The 26,352-nt window shown below is 42.3% G+C and overlaps 14 non-coding genes across 14 annotated transcripts; all 14 read left to right on the top strand.

Moving 5' to 3' along the window:
* Window positions 1-1,069: 1,069 nt before the first annotated feature.
* On the top strand, window positions 1,070-1,143 carry TRNAN-GUU (transfer RNA asparagine (anticodon GUU)). Its single transcript has one exon. It is a non-coding gene; the product is annotated as a tRNA-Asn (tRNA).
* Window positions 1,144-4,641: 3,498 nt separating this feature from the next.
* On the top strand, window positions 4,642-4,715 carry TRNAN-GUU (transfer RNA asparagine (anticodon GUU)). Its single transcript has one exon. It is a non-coding gene; the product is annotated as a tRNA-Asn (tRNA).
* Window positions 4,716-6,425: 1,710 nt separating this feature from the next.
* On the top strand, window positions 6,426-6,499 carry TRNAN-GUU (transfer RNA asparagine (anticodon GUU)). The gene has a single exon. It is a non-coding gene; the product is annotated as a tRNA-Asn (tRNA).
* A 1,716-nt stretch (window positions 6,500-8,215) lies between these two features.
* Window positions 8,216-8,289, top strand: TRNAN-GUU (transfer RNA asparagine (anticodon GUU)). The gene has a single exon. It is a non-coding gene; the product is annotated as a tRNA-Asn (tRNA).
* A 1,707-nt stretch (window positions 8,290-9,996) lies between these two features.
* Window positions 9,997-10,070, top strand: TRNAN-GUU (transfer RNA asparagine (anticodon GUU)). Its single transcript has one exon. It is a non-coding gene; the product is annotated as a tRNA-Asn (tRNA).
* Window positions 10,071-11,783: 1,713 nt separating this feature from the next.
* Window positions 11,784-11,857, top strand: TRNAN-GUU (transfer RNA asparagine (anticodon GUU)). The gene has a single exon. It is a non-coding gene; the product is annotated as a tRNA-Asn (tRNA).
* Window positions 11,858-13,561: 1,704 nt separating this feature from the next.
* Window positions 13,562-13,635, top strand: TRNAN-GUU (transfer RNA asparagine (anticodon GUU)). The gene has a single exon. It is a non-coding gene; the product is annotated as a tRNA-Asn (tRNA).
* A 1,713-nt stretch (window positions 13,636-15,348) lies between these two features.
* On the top strand, window positions 15,349-15,422 carry TRNAN-GUU (transfer RNA asparagine (anticodon GUU)). The gene has a single exon. It is a non-coding gene; the product is annotated as a tRNA-Asn (tRNA).
* A 1,715-nt stretch (window positions 15,423-17,137) lies between these two features.
* Window positions 17,138-17,211, top strand: TRNAN-GUU (transfer RNA asparagine (anticodon GUU)). The gene has a single exon. It is a non-coding gene; the product is annotated as a tRNA-Asn (tRNA).
* Window positions 17,212-18,930: 1,719 nt separating this feature from the next.
* TRNAN-GUU (transfer RNA asparagine (anticodon GUU)) lies at window positions 18,931-19,004 on the top strand. The gene has a single exon. It is a non-coding gene; the product is annotated as a tRNA-Asn (tRNA).
* Window positions 19,005-20,713: 1,709 nt separating this feature from the next.
* Window positions 20,714-20,787, top strand: TRNAN-GUU (transfer RNA asparagine (anticodon GUU)). Its single transcript has one exon. It is a non-coding gene; the product is annotated as a tRNA-Asn (tRNA).
* Window positions 20,788-22,505: 1,718 nt separating this feature from the next.
* On the top strand, window positions 22,506-22,579 carry TRNAN-GUU (transfer RNA asparagine (anticodon GUU)). The gene has a single exon. It is a non-coding gene; the product is annotated as a tRNA-Asn (tRNA).
* A 1,723-nt stretch (window positions 22,580-24,302) lies between these two features.
* On the top strand, window positions 24,303-24,376 carry TRNAN-GUU (transfer RNA asparagine (anticodon GUU)). The gene has a single exon. It is a non-coding gene; the product is annotated as a tRNA-Asn (tRNA).
* Window positions 24,377-26,094: 1,718 nt separating this feature from the next.
* On the top strand, window positions 26,095-26,168 carry TRNAN-GUU (transfer RNA asparagine (anticodon GUU)). The gene has a single exon. It is a non-coding gene; the product is annotated as a tRNA-Asn (tRNA).
* The last annotated feature ends 184 nt before the right edge of the window (window positions 26,169-26,352 follow it).

The raw sequence follows: 26,352 nt of genomic DNA on the forward strand, positions 1-26,352 counted from the left end.
GAAAAAAACTTGCATAGTTTGAAGAAAAAAGTTGCGATGTAGCACAATCCCAAAAGAGAACCATTGACCTTTTATGGCTTTGTTTGTTTATAGAAACTGCTGAGAGGTCGTGAAGGCCTTCTGGTCCTTTGGCACAAGTTGATCCAGGATTCAGGGTTTTGACCAGTAATTTTTGAGCCAAAACGCGTTTGCTTTTGACAGAAGCTACACCAACCAGCACAATACCAATGTTTACCTTGGCATTGCTTTTGTATTGCGGACTAACCCTACTAAGTTTCAAACAATAACTGATGAGCAGCAAATGGTTTAGATGAAGTGTTGAAAAAGCTAAGAACGCTTCTCTTCGTTTTTTTCTCCTTTTTGTGGTTGCTAAACTGTAAGAAAAGAGTAGAGCATGAGCTTGAACACAAAACATTAAAAGAGAATAAACGCAACACCAATGGTGAAAAAGCAAGCCATGCGTTGGCCGGGAATCGAACCCGGGTCAACTGCTTGGAAGGCAGCTATGCTCACCACTATACCACCAACGCTTACGTAAGCGCGCATTTTTTTTTACATTTTCTGCAATAACAGTAAACGTTCTAGCAAATCCTTTCTAAGTACATGGAGAATCAAACTGGGGGAGAGTGAAAAAAGTTGTGATGTAGCACAATCCCAAGGAGAACCATTGACCTTTTATGGTTTGTTTATAGAAAATTTTGAGACGTCGTAAAGGCCTTCTGGTCCTTTAGCGGCACGAGTTGAACTGGGATTCAGGGTTTTAACCAGTGTTTTTTTGAGCCAAAAGGGTTTGCTGTAGACAGGGGCATTTAGATGAAATGTAATGATGAAGAGTATAAAACACAACCGTTTAGCAGAGGATGGTTTCGATCCATCGACCTCTGGGTTATGGGCCCAGCACGCTTCCGCTGCGCCACTCTGCTTATGGTGGAGGATGCTCAGAGTTGAAGTCTAATTACTGCCTGCCTTCTGGTCTATGTCATGTAATTTATCAGCCATTTCTTATCTGTTGGCAACTAAATTATTCTTGGTGCTTTGCAAATGTTTGTTTGTTTTTGTTGAAAATCATGTCTCTGTGGCGCAATCGGTTAGCGCGTTCGGCTGTTAACCGAAAGGTTGGTGGTTCGAGTCCACCCAGGGACGTTGCACCCTTTTGCTTCAGTAGTAAGCTACAGTTGAAGAAGTTTTTGCATTTGTGCTAAGCATCTCCCTCAAGTAAAAGCCATTTTGCTGACGATGTTTTGAATTCACGAGACAAACTGGAGAAAAACCTTCTGGATGAGATAGGATAAACAAAACTTCCTTCGAGCCGGAATTGAACCAGCGACCTAAGGATTGCTAATTTAGAGCTACAGTCCTCCGCTCTACCAGCTGAGCTATCGAAGGATTGTTGAAAGCCCACTAGGTTTGGCCATGGGTGCCACGAGCAGGTGGTAAAAATGATTCATTCAACCCAGCGAAAAAGGAATTCAGCAGTAGTATTGGAGAATGCGGGCATCGATCCCGCTACCTCTCGCATGCTAAGCGAGCGCTCTACCACTTGAGCTAATCCCCCAAACCTGGCAAACATATCGTCAGTTTCACGTCACACCAGGTCACAATTTTCATATACAATCACACATGCCATTGCAAGCTTTTTTTTTTTTTTTTTTTTTTTAAGTGTGGATTCCATTTTTGCATACTGGAAGAACATTTAAGGAGTCTACAACGTGATTGGTGCCCTACAAATACAGTTGGGCAACTTTCTAGCAACCCCTTTCTATGTACATGGAGAATCAAATTGGGGACAGTGAAAAAAACTTGCATAGTTTGAAGAAAAAAGTTGCGATGTAGCACAATCCCAAAAGAGAACCATTGACCTTTTATGGCTTTGTTTGTTTATAGAAACTGCTGAGAGGTCGTGAAGGCCTTCTGGTCCTTTGGCACAAGTTGATCCAGGATTCAGGGTTTTGACCAGTAATTTTTGAGCCAAAACGCGTTTGCTTTTGACAGAAGCTACACCAACCAGCACAATACCAATGTTTACCTTGGCATTGCTTTTGTATTGCGGACTAACCCTACTAAGTTTCAAACAATAACTGATGAGCAGCAAATGGTTTAGATAAAGTGTTGAAAAAGCTAAGAACGCTTCTCTTCGTTTTTTTCTCCTTTTTGTGGTTGCTAAACTGTAAGAAGAGAGTAGAGCATGAGCTTGAACACAAAACATTAAAGAGAATAAACGCAACACCAATGGTGAAAAAGCAAGCCATGCGTTGGCCGGGAATCGAACCCGGGTCAACTGCTTGGAAGGCAGCTATGCTCACCACTATACCACCAACGCTTACGTAAGCGCGCATTTTTTTTTACATTTTCTGCAATAACAGTAAACGTTCTAGCAAATCCTTTCTAAGTACATGGAGAATCAAACTGGGGGAGAGTGAAAAAAGTTGTGATGTAGCACAATCCCAAGGAGAACCATTGACCTTTTATGGTTTGTTTATAGAATATTTTGAGACGTCGTAAAGGCCTTCTGGTCCTTTAGCGGCACGAGTTGAACTGGGATTCAGGGTTTTAACCAGTGTTTTTTTGAGCCAAAAGGGTTTGCTGTAGACAGGGGCATTTAGATGAAATGTAATGATGAAGAGTATAAAACACAACCGTTTAGCAGAGGATGGTTTCAATCCATCGACCTCTGGGTTATGGGCCCAGCACGCTTCCGCTGCGCCACTCTGCTTATGGTGGAGGATGCTCAGAGTTGAAGTCTAATTACTGCCTGCCTTCTGGTCTATGTCATGTAATTTATCAGCCATTTCTTATCTGTTGGCAACTAAATTATTCTTGGTGCTTTGCAAATGTTTGTTTGTTTTTGTTGACAATCATGTCTCTGTGGCGCAATCGGTTAGCGCGTTCGGCTGTTAACCAAAAGGTTGGTGGTTCGAGTCCACCCAGGGACGTTGCAACCTTTTGTAAGCTACAGTTGAAGAAGTTTTTGCATTTGTGCTAAGCATCTCCCTCAAGTAAAAGCCATTTTGCTGACGATGTTTTGAATTCACGAGACAAACTGGAGAAAAACCTTCTGGATGAGATAGGATAAACAAAACTTCCTTCGAGCCGGAATTGAACCAGCGACCTAAGGATTGCTAATTTAGAGCTACAGTCCTCCGCTCTACCAGCTGAGCTATCGAAGGATTGTTGAAAGCCCACTAGGTTTGGCCATGGGTGCCACGAGCAGGTGGTAAAAATGATTCATTCAACCCAGCGAAAAAGGAATTCAGCAGTAGTATTGGAGAATGCGGGCATCGATCCCGCTACCTCTCGCATGCTAAGCGAGCGCTCTACCACTTGAGCTAATCCCCCAAACCTGGCAAACATATCGTCAGTTTCACGTCACACCAGGTCACAATTTTCATATACAATCACACATGCCATTGCAAGCTTTTTTTTTTTTTTTTTTTTTTTAAGTGTGGATTCCATTTTTGCATACTGGAAGAACATTTAAGGAGTCTACAACGTGATTGGTGCCCTACAAATACAGTTGGGCAACTTTCTAGCAACCCCTTTCTATGTACATGGAGAATCAAATTGGGGACAGTGAAAAAAACTTGCATAGTTTGAAGAAAAAAGTTGCGATGTAGCACAATCCCAAAAGAGAACCATTGACCTTTTATGGCTTTGTTTGTTTATAGAAACTGCTGAGAGGTCGTGAAGGCCTTCTGGTCCTTTGGCACAAGTTGATCCAGGATTCAGGGTTTTGACCAGTAATTTTTGAGCCAAAACGCGTTTGCTTTTGACAGAAGCTACACCAACCAGCACAATACCAATGTTTACCTTGGCATTGCTTTTGTATTGCGGACTAACCCTACTAAGTTTCAAACAATAACTGATGAGCAGCAAATGGTTTAGATGAAGTGTTGAAAAAGCTAAGAACGCTTCTCTTCGTTTTTTTCTCCTTTTTGTGGTTGCTAAACTGTAAGAAGAGAGTAGAGCATGAGCTTGAACACAAAACATTAAAAGAGAATAAACGCAACACCAATGGTGAAAAAGCAAGCCATGCGTTGGCCGGGAATCGAACCCGGGTCAACTGCTTGGAAGGCAGCTATGCTCACCACTATACCACCAACGCTTACGTAAGCGCGCATTTTTTTTTACATTTTCTGCAATAACAGTAAACGTTCTAGCAAATCCTTTCTAAGTACATGGAGAATCAAACTGGGGGAGAGTGAAAAAAGTTGTGATGTAGCACAATCCCAAGGAGAACCATTGACCTTTTATGGTTTGTTTATAGAAAATTTTGAGACGTCGTAAAGGCCTTCTGGTCCTTTAGCGGCACGAGTTGAACTGGGATTCAGGGTTTTAACCAGTGTTTTTTTGAGCCAAAAGGGTTTGCTGTAGACAGGGGCATTTAGATGAAATGTAATGATGAAGAGTATAAAACACAACCGTTTAGCAGAAGATGGTTTCGATCCATCGACCTCTGGGTTATGGGCCCAGTACGCTTCCGCTGCGCCACTCCGCTTATGGTGGAGGATGCTCAGAGTTGAAGTCTAATTACTGCCTGCCTTCTGGTCTATGTCATGTAATTTATCAGCCATTTCTTATCTGTTGGCAACTAAATTATTCTTGGTGCTTTGCAAATGTTTGTTTGTTTTTGTTGAAAATCATGTCTCTGTGGCGCAATCGGTTAGCGCGTTCGGCTGTTAACCGAAAGGTTGGTGGTTCGAGTCCACCCAGGGACGTTGCAACCTTTTGCTTCAGTAGTAAGCTACAGTTGAAGAAGTTTTTGCATTTGTGCTAAGCATCTCCCTCAAGTAAAAGCCATTTTGCTGACGATGTTTTGAATTCACGAGACAAACTGGAGAAAAACCTTCTGGATGAGATAGGATAAATAAAACTTCCTTCGAGCCGGAATTGAACCAGCGACCTAAGGATTGCTAATTTAGAGCTACAGTCCTCCGCTCTACCAGCTGAGCTATCGAAGGATTGTTGAAAGCCCACTAGGTTTGGCCATGGGTGCCACGAGCAGGTGGTAAAAATGATTCATTCAACCCAGCGAAAAAGGAATTCAGCAGTAGTATTGGAGAATGCGGGCATCGATTCCGCTACCTCTCGCATGCTAAGCGAGCGCTCTACCACTTGAGCTAATCCCCCAAACCTGGCAAACATATCGTCAGTTTCACGTCACACCAGGTCACAATTTTCATATACAATCACACATGCCATTGCAAGCTTTTTTTTTTTTTTTAAGTGTGGATTCCATTTTTGCATACTGGAAGAACATTTAAGGAGTCTACAACGTGATTGGTGCCCTACAAATACAGTTGGGCAACTTTCTAGCAACCCCTTTCTATGTACATGGAGAATCAAATTGGGGACAGTGAAAAAAACTTGCATAGTTTGAAGAAAAAAGTTGCGATGTAGCACAATCCCAAAAGAGAACCATTGACCTTTTATGGCTTTGTTTGTTTATAGAAACTGCTGAGAGGTCGTGAAGGCCTTCTGGTCCTTTGGCACAAGTTGATCCAGGATTCAGGGTTTTGACCAGTTATTTTTGAGCCAAAACGCGTTTGCTTTTGACAGAAGCTACACCAACCAGCACAATACCAATGTTTACCTTGGCATTGCTTTTGTATTGCGGACTAACCCTACTAAGTTTCAAACAATAACTGATGAGCAGCAAATGGTTTAGATGAAGTGTTGAAAAAGCTAAGAACGCTTCTCTTCGTTTTTTTCTCCTTTTTGTGGTTGCTAAACTGTAAGAAAAGAGTAGAGCATGAGCTTGAACACAAAACATTAAAAGAGAATAAACGCAACACCAATGGTGAAAAAGCAAGCCATGCGTTGGCCGGGAATCAAACCCGGGTCAACTGCTTGGAAGGCAGCTATGCTCACCACTATACCACCAACGCTTACGTAAGCGCGCATTTTTTTTTTACATTTTCTGCAATAACAGTAAACGTTCTAGCAAATCCTTTCTAAGTACATGGAGAATCAAACTGGGGGAGAGTGAAAAAAGTTGTGATGTAGCACAATCCCAAGGAGAACCATTGACCTTTTATGGTTTGTTTATAGAAAATTTTGAGACGTCGTAAAGGCCTTCTGGTCCTTTAGCGGCACGAGTTGAACTGGGATTCAGGGTTTTAACCAGTGTTTTTTTGAGCCAAAAGGGTTTGCTGTAGACAGGGGCATTTAGATGAAATGTAATGATGAAGAGTATAAAACACAACCGTTTAGCAGAGGATGGTTTCGATCCATCGACCTCTGGGTTATGGGCCCAGCACGCTTCCGCTGCGCCACTCTGCTTATGGTGGAGGATGCTCAGAGTTGAAGTCTAATTACTGCCTGCCTTCTGGTCTATGTCATGTAATTTATCAGCCATTTCTTATCTGTTGGCAACTAAATTATTCTTGGTGCTTTGCAAATGTTTGTTTGTTTTTGTTGAAAATCATGTCTCTGTGGCGCAATCGGTTAGCGCGTTCGGCTGTTAACCGAAAGGTTGGTGGTTCGAGTCCACCCAGGGACGTTGCAACCTTTTGCTTCAGTAGTAAGCTACAGTTGAAGAAGTTTTTGCATTTGTGCTAAGCATCTCCCTCAAGTAAAAGCCATTTTGCTGACGATGTTTTGAATTCACGAGACAAACTGGAGAAAAACCTTCTGGATGAGATAGGATAAACAAAACTTCCTTCGAGCCGGAATTGAACCAGCGCCCTAAGGATTGCTAATTTAGAGCTACAGTCCTCCGCTCTACCAGCTGAGCTATCGAAAGATTGTTGAAAGCCCACTAGGATTGGCCATGGGTGTCACGAGCAGGTGGTAAAAATGATTCATTCAACCCAGCGAAAAAGGAATTCAGCAGTAGTATTGGAGAATGCGGGCATCGATTCCGCTACCTCTCGCATGCTAAGCGAGCGCTCTACCACTTGCGCTAATCCCCCAAACCTGGCAAACATATCGTCAGTTTCACGTCACACCAGGTCACAATTTTCATATACAATCACACATGCCATTGCAAGCTTTTTTTTTTTTTTTTTTTTTTTAAGTGTGGATTCCATTTTTGCATACTGGAAGAACATTTAAGGAGTCTACAACGTGATTGGTGCCCTACAAATACAGTTGGGCAACTTTCTAGCAACCCCTTTCTATGTACATGGAGAATCAAATTGGGGACAGTGAAAAAAACTTGCATAGTTTGAAGAAAAAAGTTGCGATGTAGCACAATCCCAAAAGAGAACCATTGACCTTTTATGGCTTTGTTTGTTTATAGAAACTGCTGAGAGGTCGTGAAGGCCTTCTGGTCCTTTGGCACAAGTTGATCCAGGATTCAGGGTTTTGACCAGTAATTTTTGAGCCAAAACGCGTTTGCTTTTGACAGAAGCTACACCAACCAGCACAATACCAATGTTTACCTTGGCATTGCTTTTGTATTGCGGACTAACCCTACTAAGTTTCAAACAATAACTGATGAGCAGCAAATGGTTTAGATAAAGTGTTGAAAAAGCTAAGAACGCTTCTCTTCGTTTTTTTCTCCTTTTTGTGGTTGCTAAACTGTAAGAAGAGAGTAGAGCATGAGCTTGAACACAAAACATTAAAGAGAATAAACGCAACACCAATGGTGAAAAAGCAAGCCATGCGTTGGCCGGGAATCGAACCCGGGTCAACTGCTTGGAAGGCAGCTATGCTCACCACTATACCACCAACGCTTACGTAAGCGCGCATTTTTTTTTACATTTTCTGCAATAACAGTAAACGTTCTAGCAAATTCTTTCTAAGTACATGGAGAATCAAACTGGGGGAGAGTGAAAAAAGTTGTGATGTAGCACAATCCCAAGGAGAACCATTGACCTTTTATGGTTTGTTTATAGAATATTTTGAGACGTCGTAAAGGCCTTCTGGTCCTTTAGCGGCACGAGTTGAACTGGGATTCAGGGTTTTAACCAGTGTTTTTTTGAGCCAAAAGGGTTTGCTGTAGACAGGGGCATTTAGATGAAATGTAATGATGAAGAGTATAAAACACAACCGTTTAGCAGAGGATGGTTTCAATCCATCGACCTCTGGGTTATGGGCCCAGCACGCTTCCGCTGCGCCACTCTGCTTATGGTGGAGGATGCTCAGAGTTGAAGTCTAATTACTGCCTGCCTTCTGGTCTATGTCATGTAATTTATCAGCCATTTCTTATCTGTTGGCAACTAAATTATTCTTGGTGCTTTGCAAATGTTTGTTTGTTTTTGTTGACAATCATGTCTCTGTGGCGCAATCGGTTAGCGCGTTCGGCTGTTAACCGAAAGGTTGGTGGTTCGAGTCCACCCAGGGACGTTGCAACCTTTTGTAAGCTACAGTTGAAGAAGTTTTTGCATTTGTGCTAAGCATCTCCTTCAAGTAAAAGCCATTTTGCTGACGATGTTTTGAATTCACGAGACAAACTGGAGAAAAATCTTCTGGATGAGATAGGATAAACAAAACTAACTTCGAGCTGGAATTGAACCAGCGACCTAAGGATTGCTAATTTAGAGCTACAGTCCTCCGCTCTACCAGCTGAGCTATCGAAGGATTGTTGAAAGCCCACTAGGTTTGGCCATGGGTGCCACGAGCAGATGGTAAAAATGATTCATTCAACCCAGCGAAAAAGGAATTCAGCAGTAGTATTGGAGAATGCGGGCATCGATCCCGCTACCTCTCGCATGCTAAGCGAGCGCTCTACCACTTGAGCTAATCCCCCAAACCTGGCAAACATATCGTCAGTTTCACGTCACACCAGGTCACAATTTTCATATACAATCACACATGCCATTGCAAGCTTTTTTTTTTTTTTTTTTAAGTGTGGATTCCATTTTTGCATACTGGAAGAACATTTAAGGAGTCTACAACGTGATTGGTGCCCTACAAATACAGTTGGGCAACTTTCTAGCAACCCCTTTCTATGTACATGGAGAATCAAATTGGGGACAGTGAAAAAAACTTGCATAGTTTGAAGAAAAAAGTTGCGATGTAGCACAATCCCAAAAGAGAACCATTGACCTTTTATGGCTTTGTTTGTTTATAGAAACTGCTGAGAGGTCGTGAAGGCCTTCTGGTCCTTTGGCACAAGTTGATCCAGGATTCAGGGTTTTGACCAGTAATTTTTGAGCCAAAACGCGTTTGCTTTTGACAGAAGCTACACCAACCAGCACAATACCAATGTTTACCTTGGCATTGCTTTTGTATTGCGGACTAACCCTACTAAGTTTCAAACAATAACTGATGAGCAGCAAATGGTTTAGATGAAGTGTTGAAAAAGCTAAGAACGCTTCTCTTCGTTTTTTTCTCCTTTTTGTGGTTGCTAAACTGTAAGAAGAGAGTAGAGCATGAGCTTGAACACAAAACATTAAAAGAGAATAAACGCAACACCAATGGTGAAAAAGCAAGCCATGCGTTGGCCGGGAATCGAACCCGGGTCAACTGCTTGGAAGGCAGCTATGCTCACCACTATACCACCAACGCTTACGTAAGCGCGCATTTTTTTTTACATTTTCTGCAATAACAGTAAACGTTCTAGCAAATCCTTTCTAAGTACATGGAGAATCAAACTGGGGGAGAGTGAAAAAAGTTGTGATGTAGCACAATCCCAAGGAGAACCATTGACCTTTTATGGTTTGTTTATAGAAAATTTTGAGACGTCGTAAAGGCCTTCTGGTCCTTTAGCGGCACGAGTTGAACTGGGATTCAGGGTTTTAACCAGTGTTTTTTTGAGCCAAAAGGGTTTGCTGTAGATGTAGTATTGCATTTAGATGAAATGTAATGATGAAGAGTATAAAACACAACCGTTTAGCAGAGGATGGTTTCGATCCATCGACCTCTGGGTTATGGGCCCAGCACGCTTCCGCTGCGCCACTCTGCTTATGGTGGAGGATGCTCAGAGTTGAAGTCTAATTACTGCCTGCCTTCTGGTTTATGTCATGTAATTTATCAGCCATTTCTTATCTGTTGGCAACTAAATTATTCTTGGTGCTTTGCAAATGTTTGTTTGTTTTTGTTGAAAATCATGTCTCTGTGGCGCAATCGGTTAGCGCGTTCGGCTGTTAACCGAAAGGTTGGTGGTTCGAGTCCACCCAGGGACGTTGCAACCTTTTGCTTCAGTAGTAAGCTACAGTTGAAGAAGTTTTTGCATTTGTGCTAAGCATCTCCCTCAAGTAAAAGCCATTTTGCTGACGATGTTTTGAATTCACGAGACAAACTGGAGAAAACCCTTCCGGATGAGATAGGATAAACAAAACTTCCTTCGAGCCGGAATTGAACCAGCGACCTAAGGATTGCTAATTTAGAGCTACAGTCCTCCGCTCTACCAGCTGAGCTATCGAAGGATTGTTGAAAGCCCACTAGGTTTGGCCATGGGTGCCACGAGCAGGTGGTAAAAATGATTCATTCAACCCAGCGAAAAAGGAATTCAGCAGTAGTATAGGAGAATGCGGGCATCGATTCCGCTACCTCTCGCATGCTAAGCGAGCGCTCTACCACTTGAGCTAATCCCCCAAACCTAGCAAACATATCGTCAGTTTCACGTCACACCAGGTCACAATTTTCATATACAATCACACATGCCATTGCAAGCTTTTTTTTTTTTTTTTTTTTTTTAAGTGTGGATTCCATTTTTGCATACTGGAAGAACATTTAAGGAGTCTACAACGTGATTGGTGCACTACAAATACAGTTGGGCAACTTTCTAGCAACCCCTTTCTATGTACATGGAGAATCAAATTGGGGACAGTGAAAAAAACTTGCATAGTTTGAAGAAAAAAGTTGCGATGTAGCACAATCCCAAAAGAGAACCATTGACCTTTTATGGCTTTGTTTGTTTATAGAAACTGCTGAGAGGTCGTGAAGGCCTTCTGGTCCTTTGGCACAAGTTGATCCAGGATTCAGGGTTTTGACCAGTAATTTTTGAGCCAAAACGCGTTTGCTTTTGACAGAAGCTACACCAACCAGCACAATACCAATGTTTACCTTGGCATTGCTTTTGTATTGCGGACTAACCCTACTAAGTTTCAAACAATAACTGATGAGCAGCAAATGGTTTAGATGAAGTGTTGAAAAAGCTAAGAACGCTTCTCTTCGTTTTTTTCTCCTTTTTGTGGTTGCTAAACTGTAAGAAGAGAGTAGAGCATGAGCTTGAACACAAAACATTAAAAGAGAATAAACGCAACACCAATGGTGAAAAAGCAAGCCATGCGTTGGCCGGGAATCGAACCCGGGTCAACTGCTTGGAAGGCAGCTATGCTCACCACTATACCACCAACGCTTACGTAAGCGCGCATTTTTTTTTACATTTTCTGCAATAACAGTAAACGTTCTAGCAAATCCTTTCTAAGTACATGGAGAATCAAACTGGGGGAGAGTGAAAAAAGTTGTGATGTAGCACAATCCCAAGGAGAACCATTGACCTTTTATGGTTTGTTTATAGAAAATTTTGAGACGTCGTAAAGGCCTTCTGGTCCTTTAGCGGCATGAGTTGAACTGGGATTCAGGGTTTTAACCAGTGTTTTTTTGAGCCAAAAGGGTTTGCTGTAGACAGGGGCATTTAGATGAAATGTAATGATGAAGAGTATAAAACACAACCGTTTAGCAGAGGATGGTTTCGATCCATCGACCTCTGGGTTATGGGCCCAGCACGCTTCCGCTGCGCCACTCTGCTTATGGTGGAGGATGCTCAGAGTTGAAGTCTAATTACTGCCTGCCTTCTGGTCTATGTCATGTAATTTATCAGCCATTTCTTATCTGTTGGCAACTAAATTATTCTTGGTGCTTTGCAAATGTTTGTTTTTGTTGAAAATCATGTCTCTGTGGCGCAATCGGTTAGCGCGTTCGGCTGTTAACCGAAAGGTTGGTGGTTCGAGTCCACCCAGGGACGTTGCACCCTTTTGCTTCAGTTGAAGAAGTTTTTGCATTTGTGCTAAGCATCTCCCTCAAGTAAAAGCCATTTTGCTGACGATGTTTTGAATTCACGAGACAAACTGGAGAAAAACCTTCTGGATGAGATAGGATAAACAAAACTTCCTTCGAGCCGGAATTGAACCAGCGACCTAAGGATTGCTAATTTAGAGCTACAGTCCTCCGCTCTACCAGCTGAGCTATCGAAGGATTGTTGAAAGCCCACTAGGTTTGGCCATGGGTGCCACGAGCAGGTGGTAAAAATGATTCATTCAACCCAGCGAAAAAGGAATTCAGCAGTAGTATTGGAGAATGCGGGCATCGATTCCGCTACCTCTCGCATGCTAAGCGAGCGCTCTACCACTTGAGCTAATCCCCCAAACCTAGCAAACATATCGTCAGTTTCACGTCACACCAGGTCACAATTTTCATATACAATCACACATGCCATTGCAAGCTTTTTTTTTTTTTTTTTTTTTTTAAGTGTGGATTCCATTTTTGCATACTGGAAGAACATTTAAGGAGTCTACAACGTGATTGGTGCACTACAAATACAGTTGGGCAACTTTCTAGCAACCCCTTTCTATGTACATGGAGAATCAAATTGGGGACAGTGAAAAAAACTTGCATAGTTTGAAGAAAAAAGTTGCGATGTAGCACAATCCCAAAAGAGAACCATTGACCTTTTATGGCTTTGTTTGTTTATAGAAACTGCTGAGAGGTCGTGAAGGCCTTCTGGTCCTTTGGCACAAGTTGATCCAGGATTCAGGGTTTTGACCAGTAATTTTTGAGCCAAAACGCGTTTGCTTTTGACAGAAGCTACACCAACCAGCACAATACCAATGTTTACCTTGGCATTGCTTTTGTATTGCGGACTAACCCTACTAAGTTTCAAACAATAACTGATGAGCAGCAAATGGTTTAGATGAAGTGTTGAAAAAGCTAAGAACGCTTCTCTTCGTTTTTTTCTCCTTTTTGTGGTTGCTAAACTGTAAGAAGAGAGTAGAGCATGAGCTTGAACACAAAACATTAAAAGAGAATAAACGCAACACCAATGGTGAAAAAGCAAGCCATGCGTTGGCCGGGAATCGAACCCGGGTCAACTGCTTGGAAGGCAGCTATGCTCACCACTATACCACCAACGCTTACGTAAGCGCGCATTTTTTTTTACATTTTCTGCAATAACAGTAAACGTTCTAGCAAATCCTTTCTAAGTACATGGAGAATCAAACTGGGGGAGAGTGAAAAAAGTTGTGATGTAGCACAATCCCAAGGAGAACCATTGACCTTTTATGGTTTGTTTATAGAAAATTTTGAGACGTCGTAAAGGCCTTCTGGTCCTTTAGCGGCACGAGTTGAACTGGGATTCAGGGTTTTAACCAGTGTTTTTTTGAGCCAAAAGGGTTTGCTGTAGACAGGGGCATTTAGATGAAATGTAATGATGAAGAGTATAAAACACAACCGTTTAGCAGAGGATGGTTTCGATCCATCGACCTCTGGGTTATGGGCCCAGCACGCTTCCGCTGCGCCACTCTGCTTATGGTGGAGGATGCTCAGAGTTGAAGTCTAATTACTGCCTGCCTTCTGGTTTATGTCATGTAATTTATCAGCCATTTCTTATCTGTTGGCAACTAAATTATTCTTGGTGCTTTGCAAATGTTTGTTTGTTTTTGTTGAAAATCATGTCTCTGTGGCGCAATCGGTTAGCGCGTTCGGCTGTTAACCGAAAGGTTGGTGGTTCGAGTCCACCCAGGGACGTTGCAACCTTTTGCTACAGTTGAAGAAGTTTTTGCATTTGTGCTAAGCATCTCCCTCAAGTAAAAGCCATTTTGCTGACGTTTTGAATGTTTTGAATTCACGAGACAAACTGGAGAAAACCCTTCTGGATGAGATAGGATAAACAAAACTTTCTTCGAGCCGGAATTGAACCAGCGACCTAAGGATTGCTAATTTAGAGCTACAGTCCTCCGCTCTACCAGCTGAGCTATCGAAGGATTGTTGAAAGCCCACTAGGTTTGGCCATGGGTGCCACGAGCAGGTGGTAAAAATGATTCATTCAACCCAGCGAAAAATGAATTCAGCAGTAGTATTGGAGAATGCGGGCATCGATTCCGCTACCTCTCGCATGCTAAGCGAGCGCTCTACCACTTGAGCTAATCCCCCAAACCTGGCAAACATATCGTCAGTTTCACGTCACACCAGGTCACAATTTTCATATACAATCACACATGCCATTGCAAGTTTTTTTTTTTTTTTTTTTTTTTTTTTAAGTGTGGATTCCATTTTTGCATACTGGAAGAACATTTAAGGAGTCTACAACGTGATTGGTGCCCTACAAATACAGTTGGGCAACTTTCTAGCAACCCCTTTCTATGTACATGGAGAATCAAATTGGGGACAGTGAAAAAAACTTGCATAGTTTGAAGAAAAAAGTTGCGATGTAGCACAATCCCAAAAGAGAACCATTGACCTTTTATGGCTTTGTTTGTTTATAGAAACTGCTGAGAGGTCGTGAAGGCCTTCTGGTCCTTTGGCACAAGTTGATCCAGGATTCAGGGTTTTGACCAGTAATTTTTGAGCCAAAACGCGTTTGCTTTTGACAGAAGCTACACCAACCAGCACAATACCAATGTTTACCTTGGCATTGCTTTTGTATTGCGGGCTAACCCTACTAAGTTTCAAACAATAACTGATGAGCAGCAAATGGTTTAGATGAAGTGTTGAAAAAGCTAAGAACGCTTCTCTTCGTTTTTTTCTCCTTTTTGTGGTTGCTAAACTGTAAGAAGAGAGTAGAGCATGAGCTTGAACACAAAACATTAAAAGAGAATAAACGCAACACCAATGGTGAAAAAGCAAGCCATGCGTTGGCCGGGAATCGAACCCGGGTCAACTGCTTGGAAGGCAGCTATGCTCACCACTATACCACCAACGCTTACGTAAGCGCGCATTTTTTTTTACATTTTCTGCAATAACAGTAAACGTTCTAGCAAATCCTTTCTAAGTACATGGAGAATCAAACTGGGGGAGAGTGAAAAAAGTTGTGATGTAGCACAATCCCAAGGAGAACCATTGACCTTTTATGGTTTGTTTATAGAAAATTTTGAGACGTCGTAAAGGCCTTCTGGTCCTTTAGCGGCACGAGTTGAACTGGGATTCAGGGTTTTAACCAGTGTTTTTTTGAGCCAAAAGGGTTTGCTGTAGACAGGGGCATTTAGATGAAATGTAATGATGAAGAGTATAAAACACAACCGTTTAGCAGAGGATGGTTTCGATCCATCGACCTCTGGGTTATGGGCCCAGCACGCTTCCGCTGCGCCACTCTGCTTATGGTGGAGGATGCTCAGAGTTGAAGTCTAATTACTGCCTGCCTTCTGGTCTATGTCATGTAATTTATCAGCCATTTCTTATCTGTTGGCAACTAAATTATTCTTGGTGCTTTGCAAATGTTTGTTTGTTTTTGTTGAAAATCATGTCTCTGTGGCGCAATCGGTTAGCGCGTTCGGCTGTTAACCGAAAGGTTGGTGGTTCGAGTCCACCCAGGGACGTTGCAACCTTTTGCTTCAGTAGTAAGCTACAGTTGAAGAAGTTTTTGCATTTGTGCTAAGCATCTCCCTCAAGTAAAAGCCATTTTGCTGACGATGTTTTGAATTCACGAGACAAACTGGAGAAAAACCTTCTGGATGAGATAGGATAAACAAAACTTCCTGCGAGCCGGAATTGAACCAGCGACCTAAGGATTGCTAATTTAGAGCTACAGTCCTCCGCTCTACCAGCTGAGCTATCGAAGGATTGTTGAAAGCCCACTAGGTTTTGCCATGGGTGCCACGAGCAGGTGGTAAAAATGATTCATTCAACCCAGTGAAAAAGGAATTCAGCAGTAGTATTGGAGAATGCGGGCATCGATTCCGCTACCTCTCGCATGCTAAGCGAGCGCTCTACCACTTGAGCTAATCCCCCAAACCTGGCAAACATATCGTCAGTTTCACGTCACACCAGGTCACAATTTTCATATACAATCACACATGCCATTGCAAGCTTTTTTTTTATTTTTTTTTTTAAGTGTGGATTCCATTTTTGCATACTGGAAGAACATTTAAGGAGTCTACAACGTGATTGGTGCCCTACAAATACAGTTGGGCAACTTTCTAGCAACCCCTTTCTATGTACATGGAGAATCAAATTGGGGACAGTGAAAAAAACTTGCATAGTTTGAAGAAAAAAGTTGCGATGTAGCACAATCCCAAAAGAGAACCATTGACCTTTTATGGCTTTGTTTGTTTATAGAAACTGCTGAGAGGTCGTGAAGGCCTTCTGGTCCTTTGGCACAAGTTGATCCAGGATTCAGGGTTTTGACCAGTAATTTTTGAGCCAAAACGCGTTTGCTTTTGACAGAAGCTACACCAACCAGCACAATACCAATGTTTACCTTGGCATTGCTTTTGTATTGCGGACTAACCCTACTAAGTTTCAAACAATAACTGATGAGCAGCAAATGGTTTAGATGAAGTGTTGAAAAAGCTAAGAACGCTTCTCTTCGTTTTTTTCTCCTTTTTGTGGTTGCTAAACTGTAAGAAGAGAGTAGAGCATGAGCTTGAACACAAAACATTAAAAGAGAATAAACGCAACACCAATGGTGAAAAAGCAAGCCATGCGTTGGCCGGGAATCGAACCCGGGTCAACTGCTTGGAAGGCAGCTATGCTCACCACTATACCACCAACACTTACGTAAGCGTGCCTTTTTTTTTACATTTTCTGCAATAACAGTAAACGTTCTAGCAAATCCTTTCTAAGTACATGGAGAATCAAACTGGGGGAGAGTGAAAAAAGTTGTGATGTAGCACAATCCCAAGGAGAACCATTGACCTTTTATGGTTTGTTTATAGAAAATTTTGAGACGTCGTAAAGGCCTTCTGGTCCTTTAGCGGCACGAGTTGAACTGGGATTCAGGATTTTAACCAGTGTTTTTTTGAGCCAAAAGGGTTTGCTGTAGACAGGGGCATTTAGATGAAATGTAATGATGAAGAGTATAAAACACAACCGTTTAGCAGAGGATGGTTTCGATCCATCGACCTCTGGGTTATGGGCCCAGCACGCTTCCGCTGCGCCACTCTGCTTATGGTGGAGGATGCTCAGAGTTGAAGTCTAATTACTGCCTGCCTTCTGGTCTATGTCATGTAATTTATCAGCCATTTCTTATCTGTTGGCAACTAAATTATTCTTGGTGCTTTGCAAATGTTTGTTTGTTTTTGTTGAAAATCATGTCTCTGTGGCGCAATCGGTTAGCGCGTTCGGCTGTTAACCGAAAGGTTGGTGGTTCGAGTCCACCCAGGGACGTTGCAACCTTTTGCTTCAGTAGTAAGCTACAGTTGAAGAAGTTTTTGCATTTGTGCTAAGCATCTCCCTCAAGTAAAAGCCATTTTGCTGACGATGTTTTGAATTCACGAGACAAACTGGAGAAAAACCTTCTGGATGAGATAGGATAAACAAAACTTCCTTCGAGCCGGAATTGAACCAGCGACCTAAGGATTGCTAATTTAGAGCTACAGTCCTCCGCTCTACCAGCTGAGCTATCGAAGGATTGTTGAAAGCCCACTAGGTTTGGCCATGGGTGCCACGAGCAGGTGGTAAAAATGATTCATTCAACCCAGCGAAAAATGAATTCAGCAGTAGTATTGGAGAATGCGGGCATCGATTCCGCTACCTCTCGCATGCTAAGCGAGCGCTCTACCACTTGAGCTAATCCCCCAAACCTGGCAAACATATCGTCAGTTTCACGTCACACCAGGTCACAATTTTCATATACAATCACACATGCCATTGCAAGTTTTTTTTTTTTTTTTTTTTTTTTTTAAGTGTGGATTCCATTTTTGCATACTGGAAGAACATTTAAGGAGTCTACAACGTGATTGGTGCCCTACAAATACAGTTGGGCAACTTTCTAGCAACCCCTTTCTATGTACATGGAGAATCAAATTGGGGACAGTGAAAAAAACTTGCATAGTTTGAAGAAAAAAGTTGCGATGTAGCACAATCCCAAAAGAGAACCATTGACCTTTTATGGCTTTGTTTGTTTATAGAAACTGCTGAGAGGTCGTGAAGGCCTTCTGGTCCTTTGGCACAAGTTGATCCAGGATTCAGGGTTTTGACCAGTAATTTTTGAGCCAAAACGCGTTTGCTTTTGACAGAAGCTACACCAACCAGCACAATACCAATGTTTACCTTGGCATTGCTTTTGTATTGCGGGCTAACCCTACTAAGTTTCAAACAATAACTGATGAGCAGCAAATGGTTTAGATGAAGTGTTGAAAAAGCTAAGAACGCTTCTCTTCGTTTTTTTCTCCTTTTTGTGGTTGCTAAACTGTAAGAAGAGAGTAGAGCATGAGCTTGAACACAAAACATTAAAAGAGAATAAACGCAACACCAATGGTGAAAAAGCAAGCCATGCGTTGGCCGGGAATCGAACCCGGGTCAACTGCTTGGAAGGCAGCTATGCTCACCACTATACCACCAACGCTTACGTAAGCGCGCATTTTTTTTTACATTTTCTGCAATAACAGTAAACGTTCTAGCAAATCCTTTCTAAGTACATGGAGAATCAAACTGGGGGAGAGTGAAAAAAGTTGTGATGTAGCACAATCCCAAGGAGAACCATTGACCTTTTATGGTTTGTTTATAGAAAATTTTGAGACGTCGTAAAGGCCTTCTGGTCCTTTAGCGGCACGAGTTGAACTGGGATTCAGGGTTTTAACCAGTGTTTTTTTGAGCCAAAAGGGTTTGCTGTAGACAGGGGCATTTAGATGAAATGTAATGATGAAGAGTATAAAACACAACCGTTTAGCAGAGGATGGTTTCGATCCATCGACCTCTGGGTTATGGGCCCAGCACGCTTCCGCTGCGCCACTCTGCTTATGGTGGAGGATGCTCAGAGTTGAAGTCTAATTACTGCCTGCCTTCTGGTCTATGTCATGTAATTTATCAGCCATTTCTTATCTGTTGGCAACTAAATTATTCTTGGTGCTTTGCAAATGTTTGTTTGTTTTTGTTGAAAATCATGTCTCTGTGGCGCAATCGGTTAGCGCGTTCGGCTGTTAACCGAAAGGTTGGTGGTTCGAGTCCACCCAGGGACGTTGCAACCTTTTGCTTCAGTAGTAAGCTACAGTTGAAGAAGTTTTTGCATTTGTGCTAAGCATCTCCCTCAAGTAAAAGCCATTTTGCTGACGATGTTTTGAATTCACGAGACAAACTGGAGAAAAACCTTCTGGATGAGATAGGATAAACAAAACTTCCTTCGAGCCGGAATTGAACCAGCGACCTAAGGATTGCTAATTTAGAGCTACAGTCCTCCGCTCTACCAGCTGAGCTATCGAAGGATTGTTGAAAGCCCACTAGGTTTGGCCATGGGTGCCACGAGCAGGTGGTAAAAATGATTCATTCAACCCAGCGAAAAAGGAATTCAGCAGTAGTATTGGAGAATGCGGGCATCGATTCCGCTACCTCTCGCATGCTAAGCGAGCGCTCTACCACTTGAGCTAATCCCCCAAACCTGGCAAACATATCGTCAGTTTCACGTCACACCAGGTCACAATTTTCATATACAATCACACATGCCATTGCAAGCTTTTTTTTTTTTTTAAGTGTGGATTCCATTTTTGCATACTGGAAGAACATTTAAGGAGTCTACAACGTGATTGGTGCCCTACAAATACAGTTGGGCAACTTTCTAGCAACCCCTTTCTATGTACATGGAGAATCAAATTGGGGACAGTGAAAAAAACTTGCATAGTTTGAAGAAAAAAGTTGCGATGTAGCACAATCCCAAAAGAGAACCATTGACCTTTTATGGCTTTGTTTGTTTATAGAAACTGCTGAGAGGTCGTGAAGGCCTTCTGGTCCTTTGGCACAAGTTGATCCAGGATTCAGGGTTTTGACCAGTAATTTTTGAGCCAAAACGCGTTTGCTTTTGACAGAAGCTACACCAACCAGCACAATACCAATGTTTACCTTGGCATTGCTTTTGTATTGCGGACTAACCCTACTAAGTTTCAAACAATAACTGATGAGCAGCAAATGGTTTAGATGAAGTGTTGAAAAAGCTAAGAACGCTTCTCTTCGTTTTTTTCTCCTTTTTGTGGTTGCTAAACTGTAAGAAGAGAGTAGAGCATGAGCTTGAACACAAAACATTAAAAGAGAATAAACGCAACACCAATGGTGAAAAAGCAAGCCATGCGTTGGCCGGGAATCGAACCCGGGTCAACTGCTTGGAAGGCAGCTATGCTCACCACTATACCACCAACGCTTACGTAAGCGCGCATTTTTTTTTTACATTTTCTGCAATAACAGTAAACGTTCTAGCAAATCCTTTCTAAGTACATGGGGAATCAAACTGGGGGAGAGTGAAAAAAGTTGTGATGTAGCACAATCCCAAGGAGAACCATTGACCTTTTATGGTTTGTTTATAGAAAATTTTGAGACGTCGTAAAGGCCTTCTGGTCCTTTAGCGGCACGAGTTGAACTGGGATTCAGGGTTTTAACCAGTGTTTTTTTGAGCCAAAAGGGTTTGCTGTAGACAGGGGCATTTAGATGAAATGTAATGATGAAGAGTATAAAACACAACCGTTTAGCAGAGGATGGTTTCGATCCATCGACCTCTGGGTTATAGGCCCAGCACGCTTCCGCTGCGCCACTCTGCTTATGGTGGAGGATGCTCAGAGTTGAAGTCTAATTACTGCCTGCCTTCTGGTCTATGTCATGTAATTTATCAGCCATTTCTTATCTGTTGGCAACTAAATTATTCTTGGTGCTTTGCAAATGTTTGTTTGTTTTTGTTGAAAATCATGTCTCTGTGGCGCAATCGGTTAGCGCGTTCGGCTGTTAACCGAAAGGTTGGTGGTTCGAGTCCACCCAGGGACGTTGCACCCTTTTGCTTCAGTAGTAAGCTACAGTTGAAGAAGTTTTTGCATTTGTGCTAAGCATCTCCCTCAAGTAAAAGCCATTTTGCTGACGATGTTTTGAATTCACGAGACAAACTGGAGAAAAACCTTCTGGATGAGATAGGATAAACAAAACTTCCTTCGAGCCGGAATTGAACCAGCGACCTAAGGATTGCTAATTTAGAGCTACAGTCCTCCGCTCTACCAGCTGAGCTATCGAAGGATTGTTGAAAGCCCACTAGGTTTGGCCATGGGTGCCACGAGCAGGTGGTAAAAATGATTCATTCAACCCAGCGAAAAAGGAATTCAGCAGTAGTATTGGAGAATGCGGGCATCGATCCCGCTATCTCTCGCATGCTAAGCGAGCGCTCTACAACTTGAGCTAATCCCCCAAACCCGGCAAACATATCGTCAGTTTCACGTCACACCAGGTCACAATTTTCATATACAATCACACATGCCATTGCAAGCTTTTTTTTTTTTTTTTTTTTTTTAAGTGTGGATTCCATTTTTGCATACTGGAAGAACATTTAAGGAGTCTACAACGTGATTGGTGCACTACAAATACAGTTGGGCAACTTTCTAGCAACCCCTTTCTATGTACATGGAGAATCAAATTGGGGACAGTGAAAAAAACTTGCATAGTTTGAAGAAAAAAGTTGAGATGTAGCACAATCCCAAAAGAGAACCATTGACCTTTTATGGCTTTGTTTGTTTATAGAAACTGCTGAGAGGTCGTGAAGGCCTTCTGGTCCTTTGGCACAAGTTGATCCAGGATTCAGGGTTTTGACCAGTAATTTTTGAGCCAAAACGCGTTTGCTTTTGACAGAAGCTACACCAACCAGCACAATACCAATGTTTACCTTGGCATTGCTTTTGTATTGCGGACTAACCCTACTAAGTTTCAAACAATAACTGATGAGCAGCAAATGGTTTAGATGAAGTGTTGAAAAAGCTAAGAACGCTTCTCTTCGTTTTTTTCTCCTTTTTGTGGTTGCTAAACTGTAAGAAGAGAGTAGAGCATGAGCTTGAACACAAAACATTAAAAGAGAATAAACGCAACACCAATGGTGAAAAAGCAAGCCATGCGTTGGCCGGGAATCGAACCCGGGTCAACTGCTTGGAAGGCAGCTATGCTCACCACTATACCACCAACGCTTACGTAAGCGCGCATTTTTTTTTTACATTTTCTGCAATAACAGTAAACGTTCTAGCAAATCCTTTCTAAGTACATGGGGAATCAAACTGGGGGAGAGTGAAAAAAGTTGTGATGTAGCACAATCCCAAGGAGAACCATTGACCTTTTATGGTTTGTTTATAGAAAATTTTGAGACGTCGTAAAGGCCTTCTGGTCCTTTAGCGGCACGAGTTGAACTGGGATTCAGGGTTTTAACCAGTGTTTTTTTGAGCCAAAAGGGTTTGCTGTAGACAGGGGCATTTAGATGAAATGTAATGATGAAGAGTATAAAACACAACCGTTTAGCAGAGGATGGTTTCGATCCATCGACCTCTGGGTTATGGGCCCAGCACGCTTCCGCTGCGCCACTCTGCTTATGGTGGAGGATGCTCAGAGTTGAAGTCTAATTACTGCCTGCCTTCTGGTCTATGTCATGTAATTTATCAGCCATTTCTTATCTGTTGGCAACTAAATTATTCTTGGTGCTTTGCAAATGTTTGTTTGTTTTTGTTGAAAATCATGTCTCTGTGGCGCAATCGGTTAGCGCGTTCGGCTGTTAACCGAAAGGTTGGTGGTTCGAGTCCACCCAGGGACGTTGCACCCTTTTGCTTCAGTAGTAAGCTACAGTTGAAGAAGTTTTTGCATTTGTGCTAAGCATCTCCCTCAAGTAAAAGCCATTTTGCTGACGATGTTTTGAATTCACGAGACAAACTGGAGAAAAACCTTCTGGATGAGATAGGATAAACAAAACTTCCTTCGAGCCGGAATTGAACCAGCGACCTAAGGATTGCTAATTTAGAGCTACAGTCCTCCGCTCTACCAGCTGAGCTATCGAAGGATTGTTGAAAGCCCACTAGGTTTGGCCATGGGTGCCACGAGCAGGTGGTAAAAATGATTCATTCAACCCAGCGAAAAAGGAATTCAGCAGTAGTATTGGAGAATGCGGGCATCGATCCCGCTACCTCTCGCTACCTCTCGCATGCTAAGCGAGCGCTCTACCACTTGAGCTAATCCCCCAAACCTGGCAAACATATCGTCAGTTTCACGTCACACCAGGTCACAATTTTCATATACAATCACACATGCCATTGCAAGCTTTTTTTTTTTTTTTTTTAAGTGTGGATTCCATTTTTGCATACTGGAAGAACATTTAAGGAGTCTACAACGTGATTGGTGCCCTACAAATACAGTTGGGCAACTTTCTAGCAACCCCTTTCTATGTACATGGAGAATCAAATTGGGGACAGTGAAAAAAACTTGCATAGTTTGAAGAAAAAAGTTGCGATGTAGCACAATCCCAAAAGAGAACCATTGACCTTTTATGGCTTTGTTTGTTTATAGAAACTGCTGAGAGGTCGTGAAGGCCTTCTGGTCCTTTGGCACAAGTTGATCCAGGATTCAGGGTTTTGACCAGTAATTTTTGAGCCAAAACGCGTTTGCTTTTGACAGAAGCTACACCAACCAGCACAATACCAATGTTTACCTTGGCATTGCTTTTGTATTGCGGACTAACCCTACTAAGTTTCAAACAATAACTGATGAGCAGCAAATGGTTTAGATGAAGTGTTGAAAAAGCTAAGAACGCTTCTCTTCGTTTTTTTCTCCTTTTTGTGGTTGCTAAACTGTAAGAAGAGAGTAGAGCATGAGCTTGAACACAAAACATTAAAAGAGAATAAACGCAACACCAATGGTGAAAAAGCAAGCCATGCGTTGGCCAGGAATCGAACCCGGGTCAACTGCTTGGAAGGCAGCTATGCTCACCACTATACCACCAACGCTTACGTAAGCGCGCAATTTTTTTTTACATTTTCTGCAATAACAGTAAACGTTCTAGCAAATCCTTTCTAAGTACATGGGGAATCAAACTGGGGGAGAGTGAAAAAAGTTGTGATGTAGCACAATCCCAAGGAGAACCATTGACCTTTTATGGTTTGTTTATAGAAAATTTTGAGACGTCGTAAAGGCCTTCTGGTCCTTTAGCGGCACGAGTTGAACTGGGATTCAGGGTTTTAACCAGTGTTTTTTTGAGCCAAAAGGGTTTGCTGTAGACAGGGGCATTTAGATGAAATGTAATGATGAAGAGTATAAAACACAACCGTTTAGCAGAGGATGGTTTCGATCCATCGACCTCTGGGTTATGGGCCCAGCACGCTTCCGCTGCGCCACTCTGCTTATGGTGGAGGATGTTCAGAGTTGAAGTCTAATTACTGCCTGCCTTCTGGTCTATGTCATGTAATTTATCAGCCATTTCTTATCTGTTGGCAACTAAATTATTCTTGGTGCTTTGCAAATGTTTGTTTGTTTTTGTTGAAAATCATGTCTCTGTGGCGCAATCGGTTAGCGCGTTCGGCTGTTAACCGAAAGGTTGGTGGTTCGAGTCCACCCAGGGACGTTGCACCCTTTTGCTTCAGTAGTAAGCTACAGTTGAAGAAGTTTTTGCATTTGTGCTAAGCATCTCCCTCAAGTAAAAGCCATTTTGCTGACGATGTTTTGAATTCACGAGACAAACTGGAGAAAAACCTTCTGGATGAGATAGGATAAACAAAACTTCCTTCGAGCCGGAATTGAACCAGCGACCTAAGGATTGCTAATTTAGAGCTACAGTCCTCCGCTCTACCAGCTGAGCTATCGAAGGATTGTTGAAAGCCCACTAGGTTTGGCCATGGGTGCCACGAGCAGGTGGTAAAAATGATTCATTCAACCCAGCGAAAAAGGAATTCAGCAGTAGTATTGGAGAATGCGGGCATCGATCCCGCTACCTCTCGCATGCTAAGCGAGCGCTCTACCACTTGAGCTAATCCCCCAAACCTGGCAAACATATCGTCAGTTTCACGTCACACCAGGTCACAATTTTCATATACAATCACACATGCCATTGCAAGCTTTTTTTTTTTTTTTTTTTTTTTAAGTGTGGATTCCATTTTTGCATACTGGAAGAACATTTAAGGAGTCTACAACGTGATTGGTGCACTACAAATACAGTTGGGCAACTTTCTAGCAACCCCTTTCTATGTACATGGAGAATCAAATTGGGGACAGTGAAAAAAACTTGCATAGTTTGAAGAAAAAAGTTGCGATGTAGCACAATCCCAAAAGAGAACCATTGACCTTTTATGGCTTTGTTTGTTTATAGAAACTGCTGAGAGGTCGTGAAGGCCTTCTGGTCCTTTGGCACAAGTTGATCCAGGATTCAGGGTTTTGACCAGTAATTTTTGAGCCAAAACGCGTTTGCTTTTGACAGAAGCTACACCAACCAGCACAATACCAATGTTTACCTTGGCATTGCTTTTGTATTGCGGACTAACCCTACTAAGTTTCAAACAATAACTGATGAGCAGCAAATGGTTTAGATGAAGTGTTGAAAAAGCTAAGAACGCTTCTCTTCGTTTTTTTCTCCTTTTTGTGGTTGCTAAACTGTAATAAGAGAGTAGAGCATGAGCTTGAACACAAAACATTAAAAGAGAATAAACGCAACACCAATGGTGAAAAAGCAAGCCATGCGTTGGCCAGGAATCGAACCCGGGTCAACTGCTTGGAAGGCAGCTATGCTCACCACTATACCACCAACGCTTACGTAAGCGCGCAATTTTTTTTTACATTTTCTGCAATAACAGTAAACGTTCTAGCAAATCCTTTCTAAGTACATGGAGAATCAAACTGGGGGAGAGTGAAAAAAGTTGTGATGTAGCACAATCCCAAGGAGAACCATTGACCTTTTATGGTTTGTTTATAGAAAATTTTGAGACGTCGTAAAGGCCTTCTGGTCCTTTAGCGGCACGAGTTGAACTGGGATTCAGGGTTTTAACCAGTGTTTTTTTGAGCCAAAAGGGTTTGCTGTAGACAGGGGCATTTAGATGAAATGTAATGATGAAGAGTATAAAACACAACCGTTTAGCAGAGGATGGTTTCGATCCATCGACCTCTGGGTTATGGGCCCAGCACGCTTCCGCTGCGCCACTCTGCTTATGGTGGAGGATGTTCAGAGTTGAAGTCTAATTACTGCCTGCCTTCTGGTCTATGTCATGTAATTTATCAGCCATTTCTTATCTGTTGGCAACTAAATTATTCTTGGTGCTTTGCAAATGTTTGTTTGTTTTTGTTGAAAATCATGTCTCTGTGGCGCAATCGGTTAGCGCGTTCGGCTGTTAACCGAAAGGTTGGTGGTTCGAGTCCACCCAGGGACGTTGCACCCTTTTGCTTCAGTAGTAAGCTACAGTTGAAGAAGTTTTTGCATTTGTGCTAAGCATCTCCCTCAAGTAAAAGCCATTTTGCTGACGATGTTTTGAATTCACGAGACAAACTGGAGAAAAACCTTCTGGATGAGATAGGATAAACAAAACTTCCTTCGAGCCGGAATTGAACCAGCAA

The sequence above is a fragment of the Ranitomeya imitator genome, chromosome 5 (assembly GCF_032444005.1).
Source record: "Ranitomeya imitator isolate aRanImi1 chromosome 5, aRanImi1.pri, whole genome shotgun sequence".
Lineage (NCBI taxonomy): Eukaryota > Metazoa > Chordata > Amphibia > Anura > Dendrobatidae > Ranitomeya > Ranitomeya imitator.